This window comes from Rattus norvegicus, chromosome 9 (assembly GCF_036323735.1).
Source record: "Rattus norvegicus strain BN/NHsdMcwi chromosome 9, GRCr8, whole genome shotgun sequence".
NCBI classification, from domain to species: Eukaryota; Metazoa; Chordata; class Mammalia; order Rodentia; family Muridae; genus Rattus; species Rattus norvegicus.
Window position 1 is genome coordinate 51,656,214 of NC_086027.1, and position 27,635 is coordinate 51,683,848.

General features: G+C 39.4%; 1 long non-coding RNA gene across 4 annotated transcripts in view; it reads left to right on the forward strand.

The window, feature by feature from the left end:
- The first annotated feature begins 9,890 nt into the window (after window positions 1-9,890).
- Window positions 9,891-27,635, forward strand: part of LOC108352025 (uncharacterized) — a 73,423-nt gene continuing 55,678 nt past the window's right edge. For all 4 annotated transcript variants that reach the window (XR_005489119.2, XR_005489121.2, XR_005489120.2 and 1 more), the window contains exons 1-2: window positions 9,891-10,020; window positions 11,246-11,369. This is a non-coding gene — a long non-coding RNA (uncharacterized LOC108352025). The remainder of the gene's footprint in view (window positions 10,021-11,245; window positions 11,370-27,635) is intronic.

The following is a 27,635-nucleotide window of genomic DNA, read 5'->3' on the forward strand; positions in this document are numbered from 1 at the left end:
GATTAGCCTGTAAGCAATTGGGTAAGCCATTTTTCAGTTAATTGTTGATGTGGGAGGATTCCCTGAGGATGGTGTTAATCTTGGGCAGGTGTTCTGGGATATTCAAGAATCAGGCTGAGCAAGCCATAAGGATCATGCCAATAAGAAGCACTCTTTCATGCCTTTTGTGTTAGCTTCTGCCTCCAGATGCTTGGCTTGGCTTCCTGTCTTGATTTTGCTGTGTGATGAACTAAGATTGGTATGTGGAAGTCAAATAAATCATTCCATCCCAAGCTTTCTTTTGGCATGATGCTTATCACAGTTACTGGAAACAAAGTAGGACCCTGAAATCTAGTCCTTGGGGTTTTTTTTTTTTGTTTTGTTTTAGTTTTCTCTGATGAAAATCCATTTACTTACTGTGTTTAGTTCATTCCTCTCCTGGATTATGAGCTGAATGCTATATAGTTAGTTGCTTGTTTATTTGTTTTTTATCTCCTTATTATGTGTTTTATGTATTTGCAGGTGTGTGTGTGTGTGTGTGTGTGTGTGTGTGTGTGTGTCTTTTTACAGAAGCATACCGTTGATGTTAGGAATCTTCTTGGGTTGCTCTTCACATCATTCATTGAGGCAATGTCATTCAGTGAAACCCAGGATTCAATGACAGGTCTACTTTTACTAGTCCTCTTACTCTAAGTAGCACCATCTTTGAAGACTGGAATTAATAGTGGGCTATATGCTCACCAATATATACTGGGTTCTGGGGTCACAAAATTTAACCTTGATTTGAGTCAGACATTTTTTGTTTCTTTGTTGTTATTGTTATTATTGTTGCTGTTGTTATTATCATTGTGTTTTGTATATTTTTTAAGGAGATCAGCACCTTCCTATGTGTCCCATAATGACTTCCTCCTTGCTATGTAGGCCATGTAGAGGAATTTTAATCCAGCAACATGGCTGTTCTCACAAGGTATCACATGTAAAGACCTTCTAGGTCTATTATCTGGCCAAAATGCAGACACTCCTTGGATTGTAGAATAATTTGGTTGGAATACAGACACACCCTTGGTACACAGTTTTAACCTCTAACAATGAGGATAAGGTTGGTTTCTAGAAGGAAGCAGTCATATTTGAAAGTGACATCTAATTGAGGTACCCAGAGAGTGACAAATCAGAGAAAGATTTGACAGAATGACTCAGAGATAGGAACCACCCAACTCACATGGGAACAGCACAGCAAAAAGAGGCCACACAAGAGCTGCAAGAGGAAAGGAAAATAAAAGGGTGTTGGTGTTGGTGGCGTGTAAGGTAGTTTTACACAGAGACGTTGCAAAGAGAACAAGCTAGACATAGGTGAAGACAAAGCAAGCCAGAGAATGAGAAGGAGCCAGACTATCAGAACATATTGCCAAAGTTAATATGAAGAGAAGTAGAATAATTTAGACAAAAGTGGAGAGAAACCAGATTGAATTAGTCAGAATTCAGAAGATGTGGTCTGACAAACACACACACACACACACACACACACACACACACACACACACACAAATACACACACGCACAAACACATACCCAGAATGGCTATTTTGTTCTGTGCATGCCAGCTACTTCATATTGATGCTGTATTATGCCTACCAGTCATTGAGACAGAAAAATAACGTGACTCAGAACAAGGTCACGCTGATCACATATCAGTTACATAATGCTATGTTATGTTATGTACATTCTGAGGTTTGCTAATCTTAAGATATTCCACAAAGCTTTATGTAAGACCCATCAAATCAAAGGTCAACATGAACCACTATGTGTAAAATATCTTGAGTCAGTGCTGAACACCAGGCAGCACTTCCTGCCCTTCACCTTTGTATGAGCTCATTGTGTATTTTGTGTTGTTTTTTTTCTTTGTAGCTGACAGAAAAAGATGTTCATTGTCATAACTCAGGGAATTCTGAACCATTTCCCTGGTCTGACCAGTATTAGGATGTGGGTTTAATAACCATCCCTGTCTGGCTGAGATTGGTGTTTGTATGGTTTGTGGAGTGACTTCTAGATCACAACAATGATTAGATTATAGAGAGACTATCAGCTTCCATGTCTAGGCCTACGTTAGAACTGAGAAAGACATACTCTAGGATCAGCCTAAGGCATGTATTCATATTCACACAGCTTGCATATGGCTTTATCTTATCCTATCATCAGAGGAAATTAAAGAGACATTTACATCTGGCACCCAATATGGGATTCAAACCCATGACCCTGAGGTTAAGAGGCTAGCCTGGCCTGGTATGCCCAATTGCTGTACTTGCACCTCTTGAGTGCTGAATTTAAAGAAATATGTTACCTTTGCTTACTCCAGTAACTGAATCTTTAATTTAAAAAGGCCAATAAAAACATGAGTGTGCTAGTAAAAATTTGTAATCTCTGTATTTCTATGCTGAAGCAGAAATATTGCTATTTAAGGCCTAGATTGGAAAAGACAGGGGAACTGTACTTAAAACAACAATAATAATATCAACAACAATAACAACAGCAATAATTATAAAAATGAAAGTGAGTAGGAGGAAAGTAGAAGAAAAGAGTCATCCAATAAAATTTTTAAAACAAAATTACTTAAAATATTATATTTAATAAGAGCTATCCAAGTTTTTACAAAATAAAATATTTTTCTTACGATATGTTGTGATCACAGTTTCCCATTCCCTTGACTCCTACCAGACCCTCCTCCCCGTTTCTTTCCAACAACTCCACACCTTTTCTTTATCTCTGTCTTTAGAAAACAATTAGGGACACAAATCCAAACACACACACACACACACACACACACACACACACTAACAAACAAACAAACAAACAAAACACCAAGTAGGAAACCACAATATATAGGCAAAAGACCAATTTAAAATTGCCTAAGCAAGGCAATATGAGAGGAATCACTCCACAAAAACACTGTTGAGTTCATTTTGTGTTAGCCAGCTATTTCTGGGCATCAACCATGCTTTGAACTGTGGTCAATATACCTAGTGAGACTCCATTGGAGAAAATTATTTTCTCCTTTGCAAGTGGAAGTCAATTGCAAATAACTTCTTGGTTGAGCTGGGATGCCATTTCCATTCTCTCATCTCAGTGGTAGGACCCTATGTGGCTTTAATCCCTGCAGGTCCTGTGCATGCTACCACAGACTCTGAATTCCTTTGACCATTGATTTCTGCTAGCTTCTCAAATCTCTCTGTCTTTTCTTCCTTATAAAATCCTGATCCCTGAGGGAAGGGATATGATTAGGACATCCCCTTTAGAACTAAGTATCTGAAAGTCTCACATCTCTGTGTTACTGCCCACCTACTATGAAAGAAGCAAGACACTGATCTATGGAAATAGCAAAATGTCATTGGCAGTTGTTTTATTACCACATTTCTTTATTTTAAGATTTATTTATTTATTTTATGCATGTGAGTACACTGTAGCTTTCTTCAGACACACAAGAAGGGGACATTGGATTCCATTACAAATGGTTGTGAGCCAACCATGTGGTTACTGGGAATTGAACTCAGGACCTCTAGAAGAGCAGTCAGTGCTCTCAACCACTGAGCCATCTCTTCAGCCCCACTACATTTCTTTAGAAGAACAATAATAGTATTTGGTTTTCCCTTAGGCCCACAGCATTTGCTGTCTCAAGTTCTGGGTCACCCAAGAATGGCAGGCATAGATTCCATCTCATGGAACAGGCCTTAAATTCAACCAGAAGAGTGGTTGGTTACTCAAATGATATCTGTGCCACTATAGCAACAGTGTACATTGAAGGCTAGTCACCATTGTAGGGTACAGGGTTGGAGAGTACTTTCCACTCATATGAACACTAGTTAGCAGGGGTGAATCCTCTAGTCAGACACCAGCTTGACTTCTCCACAACTATGAGGTTCATAAAAAAATAAAAAGTGATACTAAAATATGAGAAATCAGTGAATTGCCTCCAAGTTAGAAAGCATTTACACTTTCCAATATTCATATTAAAGAAAAAATAGTTGGGTTTTGAAAAGATATTAAAATTAGTTGACAGTTTATAGATCATGATTTGATTTTCTGTTTAAACTTTAAATACATTTGTTTGAATTGATGACAATCACCTTTTAAAGGTAGTTTTAGATTCAGAGAAAAACATAATGAGGGGAAGTAAGGAAAACTATAGCATAGCTCATCTCCACAATGGTAATCACCACAGTATCCATATTTCTCACACAGAAATGTTGGCTATGATCCTTTAACATGGTCATATCATGGAAAGCCAATGTTCATGACTTAAGTTTGCCTGTTGGTCTTGGTCATCTGCATTCTGTTACTAATAAGTAATGATACTTGTTTCATCTGTGGCAGGATCATTCTGTATAGCTTCACTGCCTTAAGAATCTTCTACTCTCCTGCCCATTCTTCTTTTCCATCTAACCCTCTAGTGTCTTAACTCTATCTGCTTTTGCCTTTTATAGATAGAAGTGTAATAGAATATCACAAATCTGAGGCCTGTCCAAGTTGATTTAATTAAAGGTATTTCCTTTAGATTCCTTTGGATTTCCTTCAGGGCTTTTCATGTCTTAACCAATCTTTTCTTTGAATGGATAAACAATATTGCAGTATTTATGTATACTATAGTATACTCCTTCGCATGCTCAAGAGCCATGCTCTGCCACTCCACGTAATCATTTTATTTTGAATATTGTGTTATATGAAATGAATTTCAACCATAAGGTATTCTATTGTAGAATATGGAGAAAACAAAGTAGTACCCACCTGAAAACTTCATCCCTAGTGACTGGAATTCATGGTTCTGGAAGGTTCTATGCATGCTGCTGAAGGAGAAAAGTACTCAATTTCACCCAGCTGTGAACCCTTACAACTACAGAAATATTGCCCTGACAAGGCATGCCCACTGGAGCAATAATGACACTAAGTTAGGGGCATTAAAAATGACTTTCTGATAGGCTCTGACCCCAAACACACCTAACAGTGGTTAAGAGGCTGCAACCTTGTGGCTAGACAGAACACAGACTGCAGAGGAGAACCCAAAACTATTATTTTTCTAAGTGGACATAGTACTACATTTGCTCCTAATGACTTATGCTATCCCCGTAGATCAGTGCGTCTGTAATGTTCATTAGAAAAGGTTCATCTTGCACTAGCTGGCAATTAATAAAGAGACCCCCAACTACTCAACCTGCAGAGAACAAATGATTGTAGACCTTAAAAGGAAAATTCACATCACACACCACGCACACACAGACACACACACATACACACAGACTCAGGGATATTTATGGATGATGGGACTTAAAAGATTGTAAGAGTCTGAGGTAGACATAGCATCAAGTAAGAGTGATTTCCAAATACCATAGGGCAATTGCAAATATTAACTCACACCAACAATGGCAGCATACACAAGACTGTACAAGCCCCATCCAGAAACAGAACCCTGCATAAGGAGGAAATACCCCGTCAATGCTATCTGTAGACATTTGACAGCTGCTAGGAAAGGGAGATTTTTCTTTAATGATGAGAATCTTGGTACACTGACCATCCAGAGCAAACCCCACCACAAGAACAGCTGAGCAACATAAACTAGACTTGACAAAGAAAGGAGAAGAAAAAGAAGTAATCCCAACATCAGCTTGGAGGAGATGGGAAGGTAGAGAGGTGGGAGGAGCAAGGGCTGATATTTTCCATAAACACCACATCAAGCACATCATCTTTAACTAAAGAGAATTTTATTCTGTATTCACCATTTTAAAATGACAGTATCTTTGATATATATATATATATATATATATATATATACATTTATATAAATCTTGTCATGCTCTGCTTTAAGTTTGGTGTTAGGATAACACTGGCCTCTTAGAATAAGATGGGAAATACACTAAATTCTTAATTTTCTGAAAGACAATATTGAACATTTCCATAGCTTTTCAAAACAATATTTTTTAATATTCATCAGAAAAATCATCTTAGCCTGATGCCTTCTAAGAAAGTTATTAATTATTGATTCAATTGCTAAAATGGATAAGAGGCCCAGTCAGATCCTTTGTTTCTTCCCAAGTGAAGATTTTTTTAGATTTCAGTGTTGAAGAAGTTAATCCACTCATCCTGATTCAGATTGGGGCATTGAAGTCTCTATACCATTGCTATATTATCCTCCCATCCTGCTATCTGTTATCAATAACCTATACAAGTTCTCTCTTTTCCTTACTTCATTGGGCCAGTGACTGATAATTACACAGAACTTTCCAAAGATCTAGAATTTTGTTTTGATTAGTTTTTGTAATGATTTTTTTATTTTTAATTTCTTTGGATCTTATTCAAAGTTTTAGTATTAGTTTTCTCTTTCTAACTTTGAACTTAATTTTCTTATTTTTCTGGCATCTGGAGGTAGAAGCTTAAATTATTGATTTCAAATCGCTCTTCATTGCTAATGTATTTATTCAATGTTATAAATCCCCCCTCTAAGCGCTGCTTTTGCTGTGTCTAACACATTTTACTAAGTTGTCTCTTTATTTTCACCAGATCTGTCCCAAGATTTATTCCATGACCGTGTCTTCTAGAGAAGTGTGTTCCTAGTACTGGGAACCTTCCAGATTTTCTCTCTGCCATTGACCATAGTTTCCACTGTATACATTGAAATTCCTTTTATCCCAGTATTTTTACAAGATAATACCCTTTTAACTTTTCTTCATCCCTGAGGATCCATCTAGGGCCTTGTATATGCTATGTATGCTTTCTGCCAATGATCAACACCCCCGGCTCCATTTTCAAATGTGTTAGTGTGGGACGGAGAGGGGATGGAGAGGCAGCTCAGCAGTTAAGTTTCACTGCTTTTCCAGAGGAGCCTTGCTCAATTCCCGGCGCACACTAACTCCCTCCAGTGCTCCCTCATACCCCCATTCCATTTCTCTTCAAACTTCTTCACCTCTAGTTGTTGTCATTGATAAATTCCTGACTCCAATTTAGTGCCACAAAGTACACATAAATATCAGATCACCAATTGGATGACAGACCACATGAACCTATGCCTCTAAAAAAAGAATATTTCTCCCTTTCTTTTTTTTCTTTATTAACTTGGGTATTTCTTATTTACATTTTGATTGTTATTCCCCTTCCCGATTTCCCGGCCAACATTCCCCTAACCCCTGGGCTTCCCCTCCCCATCCTCCCCCAATTACCACCCTCCTCCCAACAATCCTATTCACTAGGTGTTCAGTCTTGGCAGGACCAAGGGTGTCCCCTTCCACTGGTGATCTTACTAGGCTATTCATTGCTACCTATGAGGTTGGAGTCCAGGGTCAGTCCATGTATAGTCTTTAGGTAGTGGCTTAGTCCCTGGAAGCTCTGGTTGCTTGGCATTGTTGTACTTTTGGGGTCTCGAGCCCCTTCAAGCTCTTTCAGTCCTTTCTCTGATTCCTTCAACGGGGGTCCTGTTCTCAGTTCAGTGGTTTGCTGCTGGCATTCGCCTCTGTATTTGCTGTATTCTGGCTGTGTCTCTCAGGAGAGATCTACATCCGGTTCCTGTTGGCCTGCACTTCTTTGCTTCATCCATCTTATCTAGTTTGGTGGCTGTATATGTATGGGCCACATGTGGGGCAGGCTCTGAATGGGTATTCCTTCAGCCTCTGTTCTAAACTTTGCCTCTCTATTCCCTCCCTTTCTTAACAACCAGCACCCACTTCCAACAGCTCCACTGCCAAAGGTGGGGCGCTTTCTATTTCAGGTTGAGGATGTGATCCACTTGATCTTGAGCAGTTCCGATGCCCGTAACCACAGCTGCTATGAAGTGATGTGTGCAGCAGTTACATAGTTTCCAGAAGCAGCAGCAATTCATAGCTCTCCCTCTCATCCATATGAGCTCTTATATACTTCATACCTCCTTTTGCTCTGCTATGATGTTCCCTGAGCCTTGTGTGCTGGGCAGTTGATATAGATGATCCATCTGTAAGTGAACATTTAAGAACATTTACATGCTTCACTTTGACCAGGGACAAGTCACTGCATTAACCCACTCACTGCATAAAGAAGCATCTCTGACCAAAGTAGTTATAGAGACAAATCTGTAATAGTAACGTAAGTATTTAGAAGAGTCTTTTCAAATACCCCTTATGCCTGCTCTCCACATAGCCTTACCCCATTGCCACCCCTGAATCTAACCCAAGTATTTCTCTCGTCTGTCCAGCCTTGGCAGGACAAGGGCTTCTCCTCCCATTGGTACCCAACAAGGCCATCCTCTGCTATATATGCAGCTGGAGCCATGGGTCTGCCCATATGTACTCTTTGTATGGTGGTTTAGATGATGGGAGCTCTGGTTGGTTGGCATTGTTGTTCTTATGGGGTTGCAAACCCCTTCAGCTCCTTCAATCCTTTCTCTAACTCTTCCAATGGAGACTCCATTCTCAGTTCAATGGTTTACTGCTAGCATTTGCCTCTGTATTTGTCATGTTCTGGCTGAGCCTCTCAGGAGACAGCTTTATCAGGCTCCTGTCAGCATGCACTTCTTGGCATCAGCAATATTGTCTGGATTTCGTGGCTGTCTGTATATTGGCTGGATCCAATGTGGTGGGGCAGGCTCTGGATGATCTTTCCTTCATTCTCTGCTCCAAACTTTGTATTTCCTCCCATGAAAATTTTTGTTCCTCCTTTTAAGAAGGACCATCCACACTATGGTCATCCTTTTTCTTGAACTTCATGTGGTCTGTGGATTATACCTTGGGTCATCTGAGCTTTTGGGCTAATATCCACTTATCAGTGAGTGCATGCTCTGTGTGTGTGTGTGTGTGTGTGTGTGTGTGTGTGTGTGTGTGTGTGTGTGTTTGACTGTATTAACTCACTTGGGATGATATTTTCTAGTTCCATCCATTTGCCTATGAATTTCATAAAGTCATTGTTTTTAATAATTCAGTAGCATTCCATTGTGTAGATGTACCACATTTTCTGTATCCATGCCTCTGTTGAAGGGCATCTGGGTTCTTTCCAGCTTCTGGCTATTATAAATAAGGCTGCTATAAACCTGGTGGAGCATGTGTCTTTGTTGTATGTTGGAGCATCTTTTGGGTATATGCCTAGGAGTGATATAGCTAGGTCCTTAGGTAGTACTATGTCCAATTTTTTGAGGAACCTCCAGACTGATTTCCAGAAGGGTTGTGCCAGCTTTCAATCCCACCAGCAATGGAGGAATGTTCCTTTTTCTCCACATCCTCACCAGCATCTGTTACCGCCTGAGTTTTTTATCTTAGCCATTCTGACTGGTGTGAGGTGGATTCTCAGGGTTGTTTTGATTTGCATTTCCCTGATGACTAAGGATATTGACCATTTCTTTAGGTGCTTCTCAGCCATTTGATATTCCTCAGTTGAGAATGTTTTATTTAGCTCTGTACCCCATTTTAATAGGGTTATTTGCTTTTTAGCAAGTCCTTCACTTCGGTTAAACCTTTTGCCATCATCCACTCCCACGTTTGAATCTCTCTGTCCCAGCATTCTTCCCACCCTTTCATTTTGCCTGTATTTGCTGTCTTCTCTTCATTCTACCTATATGTCCTGTTTTTAAAGACCTGGCTTCAACATGCACTCCAGTCAAACACACAAAAAAACAAAGTGTAAATGCCAGGATTCATAAGGGAGAAACACAGTGAGCTTGTCTTTCTGAGCCTCGGTGACTTCACTTCAGCTCAATTCATTGATTTGCAAGTTTCATGGTTTCAATGTAATTTTTAGCACCAAGCAATGGTCCGTGGTGTATATAGCACTGCAGCATTCTCTAAGGGAGACCCTTTCCCAACATCAAAGCCCTGTGTGCCGTTATTTATACTTACAATCTCACTGGTGGAATGGAATCTTAAAATGGTTCTAATCTGCAGTTTCCTAGATACTGAAGAATGCATGACACAGTTTAAAGTCTTCAACCACCATTTATATTTCTTGTTTTGAAAACTACATTCTTATCAGCCAGGCAGAGTGCTGGTTGGTCCCTCTTCCTGTTGGCTTCTGGTTGTGGGCTAAAACTGACCCTTCACTCAGGTTTGAATTTGTGCTTCCTTGATGAAGAAACTTCTAGACTTCTTCTTATGTGCACTTTTAAAAACTGTTAGGGTATCCATGATAAAATTTCCATGATTTCTGCCAATTTTGACTGATTTGCTTTTTATTATTGAATTGTAAGAGTTCCTTATAAATTACAAGCACAAGTTTTATTATATATATATTTATATATAAAGTTTTATATATATACATACATATGTACACACACATAAACACACACACACACACACACACACACACACACATATATATATATATATATATATATATATATATATACACATATATATATATATATGATACCAACCTGGTATCTTTAGTTTTAATTTTCTGAATTGTCTCTAAAAGAACAAAAGAATTTAATTCAAATAGTTGAATATATCATTTTAACTTGCTAGGTACATGCTTCCAATCTGCATCTTGTCAGTGTAAACATCTACTCACCTAACCTATCAATATGTGCTAATAACACATTGGTCTTAGCACCTATAACTTTGCAGCCAACTTTGGGATCAAAATAAAAATACTGTAGGTTCCAGGGATGTTTTCCTATGTACAGAAAACCTAGCCAGTTTAAGGACACTTTGCTGGCTGGCTTTGTGTGTCAACTTGATACAAGCTGGAGTTGTCACAGAGAAGGGAGCCTCCTCTGAGGAAATGCCTCCATGAGATCCAGCTGTAAGGCATTTTCTCAGTTAGTGATCAAGTTGGGGAGGGCCCAGCCCATTCTGAGCCCATACCATCCCTGGACTGGTGTTCCTAGGTTTTAAAAGAAAGCAAGCTGAATTAGGCATGGGAAGCCAGCCAGTAAGCAGCACCCCTCCATGGCCTCTGGATTTGATCCTGCCTCCAGGGTCCTGCCCTCTGTAAGTTCCAGTCCTGACTTCCTTTGGTGATGAACAGCAATGTGGAAGTGTAAGCTGAATAAGTCCTTTCCTCCACAACTTGCTTCTTGGTCCGGATGTTTTGTGCAGGAATAGAAATCCCGATTAAGACAGAGCTTCACAACACTCTGTCTCCAAGAGAAATAGTAGCTGTCCTTCCTTCAAACATTTGTTGTGTGTTTGGTGCCAGCTATTTAGTCTTCTAGTGTACAATTTAGATTTCTTTATAATACACAGTCCTATGACTACAAACCCCTAAATAGTACATTTAAGGAAAAAAGTAAAAAGATTTGGTAATACAATATAATTTGGAATCCTAGGATATCTGGCTTATTCTGGATCATTCAGCTGGATCTAAAATTGGATCACAAGTGTTAATCATAAGAAAGATGCAGCGAGCCCTGGGCAGCACCCCACGAGCGAACCTGAGCCTCGGGACCACAGGTAAGACCAAATTTTCTGCTGCAAGAAAGCTGCCTGGTGAGCTTGAGACACACGGAAGCAGAATTTCTCTAGGACCGGGCACGTTCTGTGTTTACCGGAAGTCCCACACCCGCGGATCCCGGCCCGCAGCAGCTCTCTGCTCCCAGACCCAGTGAGAGAGAGACCCAACCGCCTGGTCAGGTGGGCACTCCTGAGGCTGCAGAGCGGAAGAGACCAACAACACTGCTCACCCCTGCCCACATCCCTGGCCCAAGAGGAAACTGTATAAGGCCTCTGGGCTCCCGTGGAGGAGGGCCCAGGAGCAGCAGGACACCTGCCTGAGACACCACCGGAACCGGAAAGAAACAGACCGGATAAACAGTTCTCTGCACCCAAATCCCGTGGGAGGGAGAGCTAAACCTTCAGAGAGGCAGACAAGCCTGGGAAACCAGAAGAGACTGCTCCCTGCACACACATCTCGGACGCCAGAGGAAAAAGCCAAAGACCATCTGGAACCCTGGTGCACTGAAGCTCCCGAAAGGGGCAGCACAGGTCTTCCTGGTTGCTGCCGCTGCAGAGAGCCCCTGGGCAGCACCCCACGAGCGAACCTGAGCCTCGGGACCACAGGTAAGACCAAATTTTCTGCTGCAAGAAAGCTGCCTGGTGAACTCAAGACACAGGCCCACAGGAACAGCTGAAGATCTGTAGAGAGGAAAAACTACACGCCCGAAAGCAGAACACTCTGTCCCCATAACTGACTGAAAGAGAGGAAAACAGGTCTACAGCACTCCTGACACACAGGCTTATAGGACAGTCTAGCCACTGTCAGAAATAGCAGAACAAAGTAACACTAGAGATAATCTGATGGCGAGAGGCAAGCGCAGGAACCCAAGCAACAGAAACCAAGACTACATGGCATCATCGGAGCCCAATTCTCCCACCAAAACAAACATGGAATATTCAAACACACCAGAAAAGCAAGATCTAGTTTCAAAATCATATTTGATCATGATGCTGGAGGACTTCAAGAAAGACATGAACACACTTAGGGAAACACAGGAAAACATTAATAAACAAGTAGAAGCCTACAGAGAGGAATCGCAAAAATCCCTGAAAGAATTCCAGGAAAACACAATCAAACAGTTGAAGGAATTAAAAATGGAAATAGAAGCAATCAAGAAAGAACACATGGAAACAACCCTGGATATAGAAAACCAAAAGAAGAGACAAGGAGCTGTAGATACAAGCTTCACCAACAGAATACAAGAGATGGAAGAGAGAATCTCTGGAGCAGAAGATTCCATAGAAATCATTCACTCAACTGTCAAAGATAATGTAAAGCGGAAAAAGCTACTGGTCCAAAACATACAGGAAATCCAGGACTCAATGAGAAGATCAAACCTAAGGATAATAGGTATAGAAGAGAGTGAAGACTCCCAGCTCAAAGGACCAGTAAATATCTTCAACAAAATCATAGAAGAAAACTTCCCTAACCTAAAAAAAGAGATACCCATAGACATACAAGAAGCCTACAGAACTCCAAATAGATTGGACCAGAAAAGAAACACCTCCCGTCACATAATTGTCAAAACACCAAACGCACAAAATAAAGAAAGAATATTAAAAGCAGTAAGGGAAAAAGGTCAAGTAACATATAAAGGGAGACCTATCAGAATCACACCAGACTTCTCGCCAGAAACTATGAAGGCCAGAAGATCCTGGACTGATGTCATACAGACCCTAAGAGAACACAAATGCCAGCCCAGGTTATTGTATCCAGCAAAACTCTCAATTAACATTGATGGAGAAACCAAGATATTCCATGACAAAACCAAATTTACACAATATCTTTCTACAAATCCAGCAATACAAAGGATAATAAATGGTAAAGCCCAACATAAGGAGGCAAGCTATACCCTAGAAGAAGCAAGAAACTAATCGTCTTGGCAACAAAACAAAGAGAATGAAAGCACACAAACATAACCTCACATCCAAATATGAATATAAAGGGAAACAATAATCACTATTCCTTAATATCTCTCAATATCAATGGCCTCAACTCCCCAATAAAAAGACATTGATTAACAAACTGGATACGCAACGAGGACCCTGCATTCTGCTGCCTACAGGAAACACACCTCAGAGACAAAGACAGACACTACCTCAGAGTGAAAGGCTGGAAAACAACTTTCCAAGCAAATGGTCAGAAGAAGCAAGCTGGAGTAGCCATTCTAATATCAAATAAAATCAATTTCCAACTAAAAGTCATCAAAAAAGATAAGGAAGGACACTTCATATTCATCAAAGGAAAAATCCACCAAGATGAACTCTCAATCCTAAATATCTATGCCCCAAATACAAGGGCACCTACATACGTAAAAGAAACCTTACTAAAGCTCAAAACACACATTGCACCTCACACAATAATAGTGGGAGATTTCAACACCCCACTCTCATCAATGGACAGATCATGGAAACAGAAATTAAACAGTGATATCGACAGACTAAGAGAAGTCATGAGCCAAATGGACTTAACAGATATTTATAGAACATTCTATCCTAAAGCAAAAGGATATACCTTCTTCTCAGCTCCTCATGGCACTTTCTCCAAAATTGACCATATAATTGGTCAAAAAACGGGCCTCAACGGGTACAGAAAGATAGAAATAATCCCATGCGTGCTATCGGACCACCACGGCCTAAAACTCGTCTTCAATAACAATAAGGGAAGAATGCCCATATATACGTGGAAATTGAACAATGCTCTACTCAATGATAACCTGGTCAAGGAAGAAATAAAGAAAGAAATTAAAAACTTTTTAGAATTTAATGAAAATGAAGATACAACATACCCAAACTTATGGGACACAATGAAAGCTGTGCTAAGAGGAAAACTCATAGCGCTGAGTGCCTGCAGAAAGAAACAGGAAAGAGCATATGTCAGCAGCTTGACAGCACACCTAAAAGCTCTAGAACAAAAAGAAGCAAATACACCCAGGAGGAGTAGAAGGCAGGAAATAATCAAACTCAGAGCTGAAATCAACCAAGTAGAAACAAAAAGGACCATAGAAAGAATCAACAGAACCAAAAGTTGGTTCTTTGAGAAAATCAACAAGATAGATAAACCCTTAGCCAGACTAACGAGAGGACACAGAGAGTACGTCCAAATTAACAAAATCAGAAATGAAAAGGGAGACATAACTACAGATTCAGAGGAAATTCAAAAAATCATCAGATCTTACTATAAAAACCTATATTCAACAAAATTTGAAAATCTTCAGGAAATGGACAATTTCCTAGACAGATACCAGGTATCGAAGTTAAATCAGGAACAGAGAAACCAGTTAAACAACCCCATAACTCCTAAGGAAATAGAAGCAGTCATTAAAGGTCTCCCAACCAAAAAGAGCCCAGGTCCAGACGGGTTTAGTGCAGAATTCTATCAAACCTTCATAGAAGACCTCATACCAATATTATCCAAACTATTCCACAAAATTGAAACAGATGGAGCCCTACCGAATTCCTTCTACGAAGCCACAATTACTCTTATACCTAAACCACACAAAGACACAACAAAGAAAGAGAACTTCAGACCAATTTCCCTTATGAATATCGACGCAAAAATACTCAATAAAATTCTGGCAAACCGAATTCAAGAGCACATCAAAACAATCATCCACCATGATCAAGTAGGCTTCATCCCAGGCATGCAGGGATGGTTTAATATACGGAAAACCATCAACGTGATCCATTATATAAACAAACTGAAAGAACAGAACCACATGATCATTTCATTAGATGCTGAGAAAGCATTTGACAAAATTCAACACCCCTTCATGATAAAAGTCCTGGAAAGAATAGGAATTCAAGGCCCATACCTAAACATAGTAAAAGCCATATACAGCAAACCAGTTGCTAACATTAAACTAAATGGAGAGAAACTTGAAGCAATCCCACTAAAATCAGGGACTAGACAAGGCTGCCCACTCTCTCCCTACTTATTCAATATAGTTCTTGAAGTTCTAGCCAGAACAATCAGACAACAAAAGGAGATCAAAGGGATACAGATCGGAAAAGAAGAGGTCAAAATATCACTATTTGCAGATGACATGATAGTATATTTAAGTGATCCCAAAAGTTCCACCAGAGAACTACTAAAGCTGATAAACAACTTCAGCAAAGTGGCTGGGTATAAAATTAACTCAAATAAATCAGTTGCCTTCCTCTATACAAAAGAGAAACAAGCCGAGAAAGAAATTAGGGAAACGACACCCTTCATAATAGACCCAAATAATATAAAGTACCTCGGTGTGACTTTAACCAAGCAAGTAAAAGATCTGTACAATAAGAACTTCAAGACTCTGAAGAAAGAAATTGAAGAAGACCTCAGAAGATGGAAAGATCTCCCATGCTCATGGATTGGCAGGATTAATATAGTAAAAATCGCCATTTTACCAAAAGCAATCTACAGATTCAATGCAATCCCCATCAAAATACCAATCCAATTCTTCAAAGAGTTAGACAGAACAATTTGCAAATTCATCTGGAATAACAAAAAACCCAGGATAGCTAAAGCTATCCTCAACAATAAAAGGACTTCAGGGGGAATCACTATCCCTGAACTCAAGCAGTATTACAGAGCAATAGTGATAAAAACTGCATGGTATTGGTACAGGGACAGACAGATAGACCAATGGAATAGAATTGAAGACCCAGAAATGAACCCACACACCTATGGTCACTTGATTTTTGACAAAGGAGCCAAAACCATCCAATGGAAAAAAGATAGCATTTTCAGCAAATGGTGCTGGTTCAACTGGAGGGCAACATGTAGAAGAATGCAGATCGATCCATGCTTATCACCCTGTACAAAGCTTAAGTCCAAGTGGATCAAGGACCTCCACATCAAACCAGACACACTCAAACTAATAGAAGAAAAACTAGGGAAACATCTGGAACACATGGGCACTGGAAAAAATTTCCTGAACAAAACACCAATGGCTTGTGCTCTAAGATCAAGAATCGACAAATGGGATCTCATAAAACTGCAAAGCTTCTGTAAGGCAAAGGACACTGTGGTTAGGACAAAACGGCAACCAACAGATTGGGAAAAGATCTTTACCAATCCTACAACAGATAGAGGCCTTATATCCAAAATATACAAAGAACTCAAGAAGTTAGACCGCAGGGAAACAAATAACCCTATTAAAAAATGGGGTTCAGAGCTAAACAAAGAATTCACAGCTGAGGAATGCCGAATGGCTGAGAAACACCTAAAGAAATGTTCAACATCTTTAGTCATAAGGGAAATGCAAATCAAAACAACCCTGAGATTTCACCTCACACCAGTGCAATTGGCTAAGATCAAAAACTCAGATGACAGCAGATTCTGGCGAGGATGTGGAGAAAGAGGAACACTCCTCCATTGTTGGTGGGATTGCAGACTGGTAAAACCATTCTGGAAATCAGTCTGGAGGTTCCTCAGAAAATTGGACATTGAACTGCCTGAGGATCCAGCTATACCTCTCTTGGGCATATACCCAAAAGATGCCTCAACATATAAAAGAGACACGTGCTCCACTATGTTCATCGCAGCCTTATTTATAATAGCCAGAAAATGGAAAGAACCCAGATGCCCTTCAACAGAGGAATGGATACAGAAAATGTGGTACATCTACACAATGGAATATTACTCAGCTATCAAAAACAACGAGTTTATGAAATTTGTAGGCAAATGGTTGGAACTGGAAAATATCATCCTGAGTGAGCTAACCCAATCACAGAAAGACATACATGGTATGCACTCATTGATAAGTGGCTATTAGCCCAAATGCTTGAATTACCCTAGATCCCTAGAACAAACGAAACTCAAGACGGATGATCAAAATGTGAATGCTTCACTCCTTCTTTAAATGAGGAAAAAGAATACCCTTGGCAGGGAAGGGAGAGGCAAAGATTAAAACAGAGACTTAAGGAACACCCATTTAGAGCCTGCCCCACATGTGGCCCATACATATACAGCCACCCAATTAGACAAGATGGATGAAGCAAAGAAGTGCAGACCGACAGGAGCCGGATGTAGATCGCTCCTGAGAGACACAGCCAGAATACAGCAAATACAGAGGCGAATGCCAGCAGCAAACCACTGAACTGAGAATAGGTCCCCTATTGAAGGAATCAGAGAAAGAACTGGAAGAGCTTGAAGGGGCTCGAGACCCCAAAAGTACAACAATGCCAAGCAACCAGAGCTTCCAGGGACTAAGCCACTACCTAAAGACTATACATGGACTGACCCTGGACTCTGACCCCATAGGTAGCAATGAATATCCTAGTAAGAGCACCAGTGGAAGGGGAAGCCCTGGGTCCTGCTAAGACTGAACCCCCAGTGAACTAGTCTATGGGGGGAGGGCGGCAATGGGGGGAGGGTTGGGAGGGGAACACCCATAAGGAAGGGGAGGGGGGAGGGGGATGTTTGCCCGGAAACCGGGAAAGGGAATAACACTCGAAATGTATATAAGAAATACTCAAGTTAATAAAAAAAGAAAAAAAGAAAAAAAAAAAGAAAGATGCAGCGAAAAGGTTTTTGAACACACACACACACACACACACACACACACACACGGAAGGAATAAAACAGAAGAACATGTGGAAGAAAAATAGGAAGAGAAGAAAGAAAGAGTAATAAGAAAAGAAAATAACTTCACAAATGTTCCTGAAGTCAGTGGAGTGATGGGTTCCCAAGACAAAGAATACCAGTAGCCAAAACAAGCTGGATAATGCAAGAAACATTAACTTCTCTTGGAGCCCCGGAGGACACAAGCTACAGATTCCTTCCCTTTTGCAGAAGTGGCACTGATTTCACTTCTAACTCTCCTGAAATGTAAGACCATATGAATTTATTAATTTACTGTGCCCATCTTGTATGTGGCAATGCTTACCTGTAAGGTAGAAGGATCAATATTTGTGGGTGATTTGCACCCCGAGAAGAAGCAGTGAAGGGATCTTAGTCTAATTCGATTCGCAAGCTGCTTTTCTTTCTGTGTGTCCGCCAGAAACAATCATTCGTCTTTTCATGTGAGAAGTCTTACTTGGTGTCATAGTGGCATTGGTCTCAGAGTTCTCCTTCTGTAGTTTTGGGAAGCATCAGTAATGAGTCGGCATTCACGGCCTGATGGAGTGTTATTCAATTGATTTACTCACTACAGATGTCTCCCTAAGGTTCCCTTGCCTTTCCCCCTCTCTCTCCTTCAGGGAACAATAGTATAACTGTGCTACAGGTCCTCACAGTTGATAGAGAGACAGCATAAAGCCTTGGTTTTTGGATCTGTCTTCTAAGTAGATGAGTCCTTTTCTTTGCCAATTCAAATGGTAAATTCCATCAGTCTTGTTGTTGTTTCAGTTTTGAACACTGTCTCCACTCTGACCTAAACTCTCTACATAGTCAAGGATAACCTAGAACTCCTGATCCTCCTCTTCCCTTCCAAGTGCTCAGATTGCAGCTGCACACAACCATTCCTAGTTTACCCGTGCTGAAGACTGTACCCAAGGCTTGGTGTGTGATAGGCAAGCACTGTTTTAACTGGGCTACAACCCTAGTCACTGCTCCTCTAAATTTTAAACCTAGTACTGATCTTTCTGTATACTCCTCTACTTTCCACATACGGTTTCTGCCTCTTCCTTGATATTACTAGTTTACAGTGAATTGTTGACCTAATAATATTCCTCAGTTTGGGGGATGCTGCCCTAACAGAATGCTCCTGATGTACTGCTAATATCTGACTTTCACTTAATACAGTGTTTCCAAATCTGGCTCCTTGAGGGCAGTATATATCGGAGTCTGTTTGCCCTTGTGCATCGGGCATTCTTTCTGTGTCTAATTCTTTAAACAATATTCATGTAATTTTGGGGGTAAGCTACTTTCCTTTGTATTGGCAGTAGTTAAAGTGTCCAGAATGATTTCTAATGTGATAGCTGCTTAAGTGTGTGGTCTGAGGTAGTCAGCAATCGTGAGATTGACTAGAGCATTATTGATGTCGCTGGGTTTTATACATGCCCTGCTTTTCCAGAAGGTTATGTGTATTAGATCTGGTCTCCAGTCTAACACAGGAAATGTCTACCCTAGTCTCCATTTCTTGCATAAAAATCAGAAAGAGATGGGTGGTTCCCATCATAAAGATGTTTCCAATGTCTATGGAACCATTTTAGACCTTGGTTAAAACCCATTGGTGTTTTCAGATCTTCAGTTTGAATTTTTATGACATCATATTCACATTGGTTGGTACCACAGAAATAACTTTTCAATTAAATGAAAGTATAAACATTAAGTGTGTTTGGGGGGGGTTATGTGAGTGTGTATGTATGTGAGTATGTATATGAATGAGTGTGTGTGTGTGTGTATGAGTGGGTAGGTGTCTATGTGTTTAAGTATGTATGTATGTGTTAGTGCTTGGGTATGTGTGTGTGTGTATGTGTGTGCATGTATGTATATAGGTGTGTGAGTGTATATGTGTGTATGGCTTCATTCTTGCATTTAGCAAAATGTGCTTAGGGTTCCTCTATGTTAGAATTCCTATCAGGACTTAAAGTTCCCTGCTGCAAAAATAGATTTTTTTGTACAGACTTAACTCACTTTACCTATTTGGTGTCATTGTTTATAATGGGTAACACTGTTAAAAATATCTTTGTACAATTTTTAAAGACACATTTTCGCTTCTGAGTGGACTTGCCCTAGGTTACTTTTGTGTTTTCATGTTTTGTGTAAATGTCAAGCTCTTTGAGTCATGCTGGACAATCTCTCCAGTGATGCCTAATCCTTCATCCTCTATACCTGAACTTGCTAGGGTCCACTCTTTAGATCCTATCCATCTGGTAAGTATGACTTGCAACCTCTCTGTGGTTTTGATTTGCATTTGTGGAAACATCAGTGCTATCATGTTGACTTTGTTCATTTATTGTCCTTTTATATGGCTTCTTTGGAGAACTGCTGGGTTAAACATTTCATTCAATTAGAGTGGATCATCTTCCTTTACCCCTCATTTGTATAAGTTGTCGTATACTCCATTCACCCTTACATGTTGACAGATATGCTTTCCACACTATTGCTCATCTGTCTCTCTGAAAGAGATACAAGAACAAATGGATTTCCATAATTAACACTTTTTTGGGGGAGTCAAGGCTCCTGGCTTTGGTGTCATTCTTCCTGCAGCTCTGTGACCCAAAACTACTACAGCTTTATAGTTAGGATTTCCTCTCAGGAATGCCAACCTTAAATCTTAGATCTAGAATGACAATCCATTTGGAGTAATTTTTATATACAATATAAGTTGTACATCTAAATTCTGGGTAATTTCTGTTTATTTAATGTCTTGTTTAAGATTCTGAATTATTTTCTTAGTCTTTAATTCATATGCCACACAAATGTTACATCCCAAGGAATTAAATAACAGAATAACAGAAAAATTGAATAACAGAAATGAATTGACTTTTATGCAGCTGTTTAAAATTCAAAGAATTGGCCTGAACTAGATACAATTTGGCCAACTTATGAAAGGTACTCTTTGTTGTAAATATTTAATTAAATTTTTGCTAGTTACATTTTAAAGGAATTATTTGGTGATTCAGTAGCTGCTCTTTTATTTTCCCAAAATGTCCCCGTTTCCTTATTTGAAAGAGTTTAACATCTGCCTTTATATCTGAAAAAAATGAATTCAATAAAATGATGCCAAGTGATCCCATAATGGGCAGAGTTTTTGAAAGATGAATTTTAAAACTGTCAGCCCCATTGAATCAGCTATACCATAGGGCTGGGGTGTAGTTCAGTGGTACAGTGCTGCCTAGCATGGGTCCTGGATTCTATTACAGAACAGGAAAAGAAAAATAAATAAACTTACCAATAAATATCAAAGAAATGTATTACTGCAGTGCAGTCACCTATAGGCACATGGATATGCTGTGGTCTTGCGCCATTTTGGGAAGGATTATTTGAATTGTTTTGATTTTCACACTGCTTGATTGTGTTTGTCCATTATCCCAAACCTAGTGCACCTAACCATTGACCATAGTCAAGGATTTGTTTGTGAATTCTAAGATCTACCACAGATATGCGTATAGAAGGTCTAGGATGAGTTCTTTTCAGTCATCTGATTCACAAACTCAATAATGCCATGCACAATCTAGCCCCTTGCACACCACTTCCACAGAAGTTTTCTCACATAAGTTCTACCGGTTAGGACACAGATCTTTTTTCTGGATGTTATTATTAGGACAGCTGGCTTTATATGATGTAATTCAGTAAATGGTTTTCCTATCCTAAGCTTCACATTCTTATAAGAAATTCTACTTGGCTTTGGTGAATAATTCTTAATTAAACATTTTATGCAGAGTAGAAATATACATGTAGCATATCCCCAGTCTGCCTCAATGGTAACATCTTATAAATATATCCTACAGTATTAATAGGAGAATATTGATACTGGCACACCAACCTTCTAAATTCATCATGATCAGAGTCTTATTTTTTTTTAAGTTTTGGAAATATTTTCAATTATGCATGTGGATGAATGTGCACATGAGTGCCAGTGCCCATGGAAGCCAGAAGAGAGCATAGAATCCCCCTTGGAGTTGGAATTAGAAGCAGTTGTGAGCCATCTGGCATGAGCGCTGGGACCTGAACCAGGTCCTCCGCAAGAGCCATATGTGTGCTCTTAACCACGGATACACCTTTCTACCTCCCTGACGGGGAACTTAAACCTAGTCCCTTTGAGCACACACCTGTCAAATGATTTCCTAACCCAACTCTACCTCACAGATATAGCAACTACTAACGTGTGTTGGACATTTATGGACTGTTTTCCAAGGGTGCTATATAAATGAAATCATGTTGTATACAGTATTTAGTCTGTGACATCTCAGCCAGAAAAATCCTTTGGGGATTCATTCAGTTCATGGTGCATATCCATCAGTAGAGTGTTGATCGCTTTCTTATGTAGTATTTGCATAGAATGGTGAGATCTTTGTATTTTATCCAATACTTTTAGAGTAATGCTGTTTTTAGAATAGGGAATATTGTGAATGTCAAAAAAAAACCTTCATGTATGGAGTCTTATATGGACATATGTTTTATTTCTGAGGTATATATGTAGAAGAATGAAATTGATAACATATAATATGACTTAAGAAGCCAGTCCCTTCACTTTGTTTAAACTATGAATTGTTTTATTGAAGGCTTTCGCCTTGTTAAATACTCGTAAGCAATATACTAAGCATCCAGTTTCTCACCCACTTTCTAACATTTGATGGACACAGTTTGTTTATATCTAAACAATATGGCAACTGTGGGGTGAAGTTTCCTTGGGATTGTAATTTAGATTTCCCTGATGACGAAGAAACACTTTCCTCATTTCTCTGTCTGCCATGTGTTTCCTCCAAGAAAGTTGCTGTCCCTGTGTCTTCTCTGAGAAAGTATCTCTTCCTGTCTTTTCCTAGCAGGGATATTTACAATCTTTGCACTAAATCTCACAGTTCTTCACGGATTCCAGGTTTGAGTCCTCTGCTAGCTCTTCTATTTGCAGATGTGTTTTCCCAGTACGTAGCTTAGCTTTTCACCCTTCTCTAAGAATATTTTCTATAGAAAGAAAATTTTACGAGGGTAAGTCCAAGTAATCGTTTTCCCTTATTTTTCATCTATAACTTTTCTGTCATTGATAGATTCATACTGCTAATACTTCAGTGTTGAGAACTGAAGCTCATCTGCATAGACAATCACCTGGTCAGGGGATGAAGGCAATCATGGCTTCAGTAGCTCAGCTGAGGTGTGTTTACAATCTTAACGTTTTATTTATTCTCTCTCTATGTATACAGATGTGTGGGTGCACACAATAAAATAGCTTCACCTCTGACTCCCCATGCAAGTCCTCTCCCTGTTACCATATCTTTATCCCTAATTCACATTGCCATCAGTGCTTCTCCTTCCTTCCTTCCTTCCTTCCTCCCTTCCTTCCTTCCTTCCTTCCTTCCTTCCTTCCTTCCTCCTCCTCCTCCTTTGTCTTGATAACTCATAATACCCAGTTAGTGCTAGCCATATAGGCACAGTTATGGGAAGACCCACTGAAGCATAGGAAACCTAAAAGCAGCCACGTCCTCAAAACTAACCATTTTCTGTTCCTGAGTCCCTGTCTGCTGCCACTGGCTCCTATCAACAAGAATGTAGTGAAGGGCTCACACTCAGCTCTCATGAATGGACCTCCTTTTTTCCATTAGGGGATATTTTAAGTTACTGATGTATTCTCCTTGTATAATCCATGAGCTCATTTCCTTCTTGCCCTGGCATACTCTGTCTCTGTGCTAGTGATAGGGCTCAGGATACTGATATGGTAAGTAAGTATTGCTGATTTAAAGAAAACAGTCCTGGAGATGGGTGTTGTCTTCCAGAACAATGGGGCAGGGCACACTTCTGAAGCTCAAGCACTGACACTAACCCCAGTGGCATCCTTTTTAGTGACTTCAATTGTGTACTAGTGCTTTCTCCTGGCTTCTACAGCTAGCCTTTTAAAGGAGTCCACCTACAAGTGTACCATGGCATTTGCTGAAGGACACTGCTAGGGGCCAAGAACTTCTTATTTTTTAATCAAATTTTGCATATTTTAAATATGAACTCTTTATCCTATTATATACCTGTGATTAATTTTCTTAGAAGGGATACTCTAATTTTTGTCAACTGTTGGCAATATTTTCAGAACTTTTGTAAAGGTGTGAATTACAAAGACTCATATTACATTTTTTCAGATTTTCCCCCAAAATATAGGCTGTTATTGTTCTCTGGTTGATCACTTAGAAAAGAAGAAAACACTATATCTTAAACATCCAAAAGTGACTTTGAAAACTCAGTCAAGTTGTGTATTAGAATCATGGCATTTCCTTGGTTTTGCTCAAAATAGTATGAATTTCAAAACTCCTTCTGGGTGTAGGCATCACACTGTCCTACAAAGGCAAATTTTAAAAGTTAATAAGGTAAGTTAAATCTACTAGGCAGGAGGTGGCTCGGAAAGTAAAAATGCTTGCCTCTAAGCCTGAAGACATGAGTTACATCTTTCATCTCAGGAATCTTATGCACACAGTGTGAAGATGCCTGACTCCCATAAGTTGTTATCTGACCTCTACTTACACACACACACACACACACACACACACACACACACACAGAGAGAGAGAGAGAGAGAAAGAGAGAGAGAGAGAGAGTCACACTCACACTCAAACTCACACACAGACATATATGAACGTACACGCATATACAGACACATGCACACATACTTTTTCTCTTTCATACACATTTTTCTCACATATATACACACACACTCACACATACATACACAAACACACACATACAGAGACACATACATACTTTTCTCTCACACACATATATACAAACACTCTCTCACACACATACACAAACACATTCACACACATACACAGACAAATACACACTTTTTCTCTCACACACAAATACACATATTCACACACACATATGCACATATACTTTCTCTCTTTTTCTCTTTCACACACACACACACAGACACACACAAGTGTAAAAGCTTTTTTAAAAGGCCATTTTTATCAGTGTGCTGGCTTTTATTTGACTGGTGAAACCACCAGGACATACTTTTCTCATTATAAATACTTGCAGTGCCTCCTCCAGTCCAGGGGAACTGAGGACAATATGACCAGCATCTATTTATCATCACCACACTTAGCAAATTAAAGTGCCAGTCATCTCGTTTCTGTAACTGAAAAATCTTAAAATTTAGTCCCCATGACAATCATATTTTCCTTGTCTTTCTAGAAAGCAATAGATATTTTAGTAGTTATTATTAAATACATTATACTGAAAAAGAGCTTTGATGACAGTTGTTTTCTTTTAAATTGATGTACTGGCTTTTAATCATGATGTTGTACCATCTCTGTAACCTGAGAAAGAGTGTCATGTTTGATGGTGGTCTCTCAGAAAAGCTGAGAAGCTAGTCCTCTCACGGCCCCATTTGCACATACTGAAAGTATCATTTCGGCAAGTGTTTGATTTATGAGGGCAGAGCGAGACTTCAAATGAGTGGCAAGAGTAAAATTTCTGGTACAAGTCTCTTTCTGTTTTTAATATTGTGGAATTCATTTGAATATAAGGTCTTTCTTTTTCTTTCTGTAATCCCCCAAACTAACGTTTGTATAAAAGTCACCTGATCATACAACCATGGAACCACGAAGGGAAAAAAAAAAAAAAGCGACTTCACATTTCCATCCGTTCTCCAAGGGAATGTGAGAATTGCTGATTCAAGGAGTGTTTTTAACCAGAAACACAAGTTCTCATTCCTAGCAAATGAAAACCAAAAATGTAACTGATTTTTTTTTGCCCTGGTGTTCTTCATAGACCATCTATAAAAAAATGTATAATTTGAACAAAAAGAATTTCTGCTAGTCACTTTTGCATCCTGGGTATCTCTGTCCATAATGAAAATGGCATGCTGACTTCTCTACTGTCTTTCATTAGAGTTTACTCCTTGCTTGATGGGCACCTAATATGTCTATATAAAACTCATTAGTAACCATCCTTGATCCTGTTGATGCTATCCATTCAAACAATGTCAAAGGGCTTACTCCATTATTTTCTTCTGAGCAGTCAATAAAAAGAGAACAAACTTATTTTTTTTAAAAAAATCTTGTTTCCTAGTACCACAGAATGGCTCGCTGACTAAAAATAAGTGATGCTCTTCCAGAAAATCAGGGTTTAATTCTCAGCATGCACATGGCAGCTTACAACTGTCTACAGCTCTTGTCTCAGGGCATCCAATGTCCTCTTTTGTCCACTCTAGGCACTGGGCACTCATATGGTATGCAGACAAACATGTAGGCTAAACACTGGGACATACATAAAAATAAAGAAAAACTTCCATATAAGTGTGAATATCGTTTCACCCAACAAACTCAGTCTGCTTGTGAATTAAGAGGGCTGGTTTAGAGTTGGGTCCTGCAGAAAATGAACAGAAATGGTTGTTAACCTTAAAGGTAGGGAAAGAAGAGAAATCAGACCTGAGAACAGATGTGTCTTGACACAAATAGAATACCCAATGAGCAGGTGTGTGTCTATGCTGGGAAAGCACATGGACCTCCCTGTGTTTGCAGGAGGAATATAGATTTCTGGAGTGTAATTCAGGACACTTTCCTACAGAAGTCTTCATGTCTGATACACTTCTGAGTACCTTGCTTTCATATCCTTCACTTTGTCCATAAGACTGTGTATATTCAGCATTTAATTAGACACTGACTCTCAGGTAGATGGTCACAGATCTTTCCAGCTCAGCATGTTCTCTTCACTCTGAGTTTGATTCTTATCTTTTCATTAATATGAAATGAGTGTGCATGTTAGTAGAGATAGTCTGATACTTTAACATGGCATTCTTGACTCTAGGGTCTCAGCTTTTCCCTTCACCCTGAATCTTCATCAAGTGGCTTGATAAAGGCACTTAGCTTATAGCTGTCTATAGGAGCGATGGTTCTTGTTTCCAAGCTGGGGCCATTCATGCAGGGATGCTTCCTCATCTACCTCACCTCTGTTTATTAGTAAATGTGCTTGGCCTGACTGCCTAAACATATTCACTTTTATCTACTCTTGCTACTCCCAAGTAATTCCAAACATTTCATTCCAAACATACATTCCATTGCCTTCTACAGTATCCATTGATGATACATTTTTCAAAAACTATTTTATTTCTTAAATCTATTTTAGCTGGTGCATATAAACCATGAAAAATTTTCATGTCAATGTATTAAAGTGGTGTTTTGATACATGTTTAGTGTTTATTACTAAGTATTTAATTTGATAAAATATATCTGTCTTACTCTGGTGGTTTGAATAAAATAATCCATAGGCTCATGGGGAGTCACACAATTAGGAGGTATGGTTTTTCAAGAGTTGGTGTGGCTTTGTTGATGGAAGTCTATTACTAGGGGACTGCTTGCAAGCTGCCGTGATTCCCACGAGGGCAATAATATACTAAACCTCTAAAACTGTAAGCAAGGTTCCAATCCATTACTTTCCTTTAGAAGAGTTGCTAACTCTTCCCTACTACTCTATTGAGCAAATTTCCTACAGATTAACATAAAGGTGAACGTTCATGAATTAATACTTTTAGATGAATTAATGATTTTATAGAATTCCTGATTTGATTCAATTAATATTAGGAAGAAAGATTTAAGAAATGGCTTTAGCTTCTGTAAGGCAAAGGACACTGTGGTTAGGAC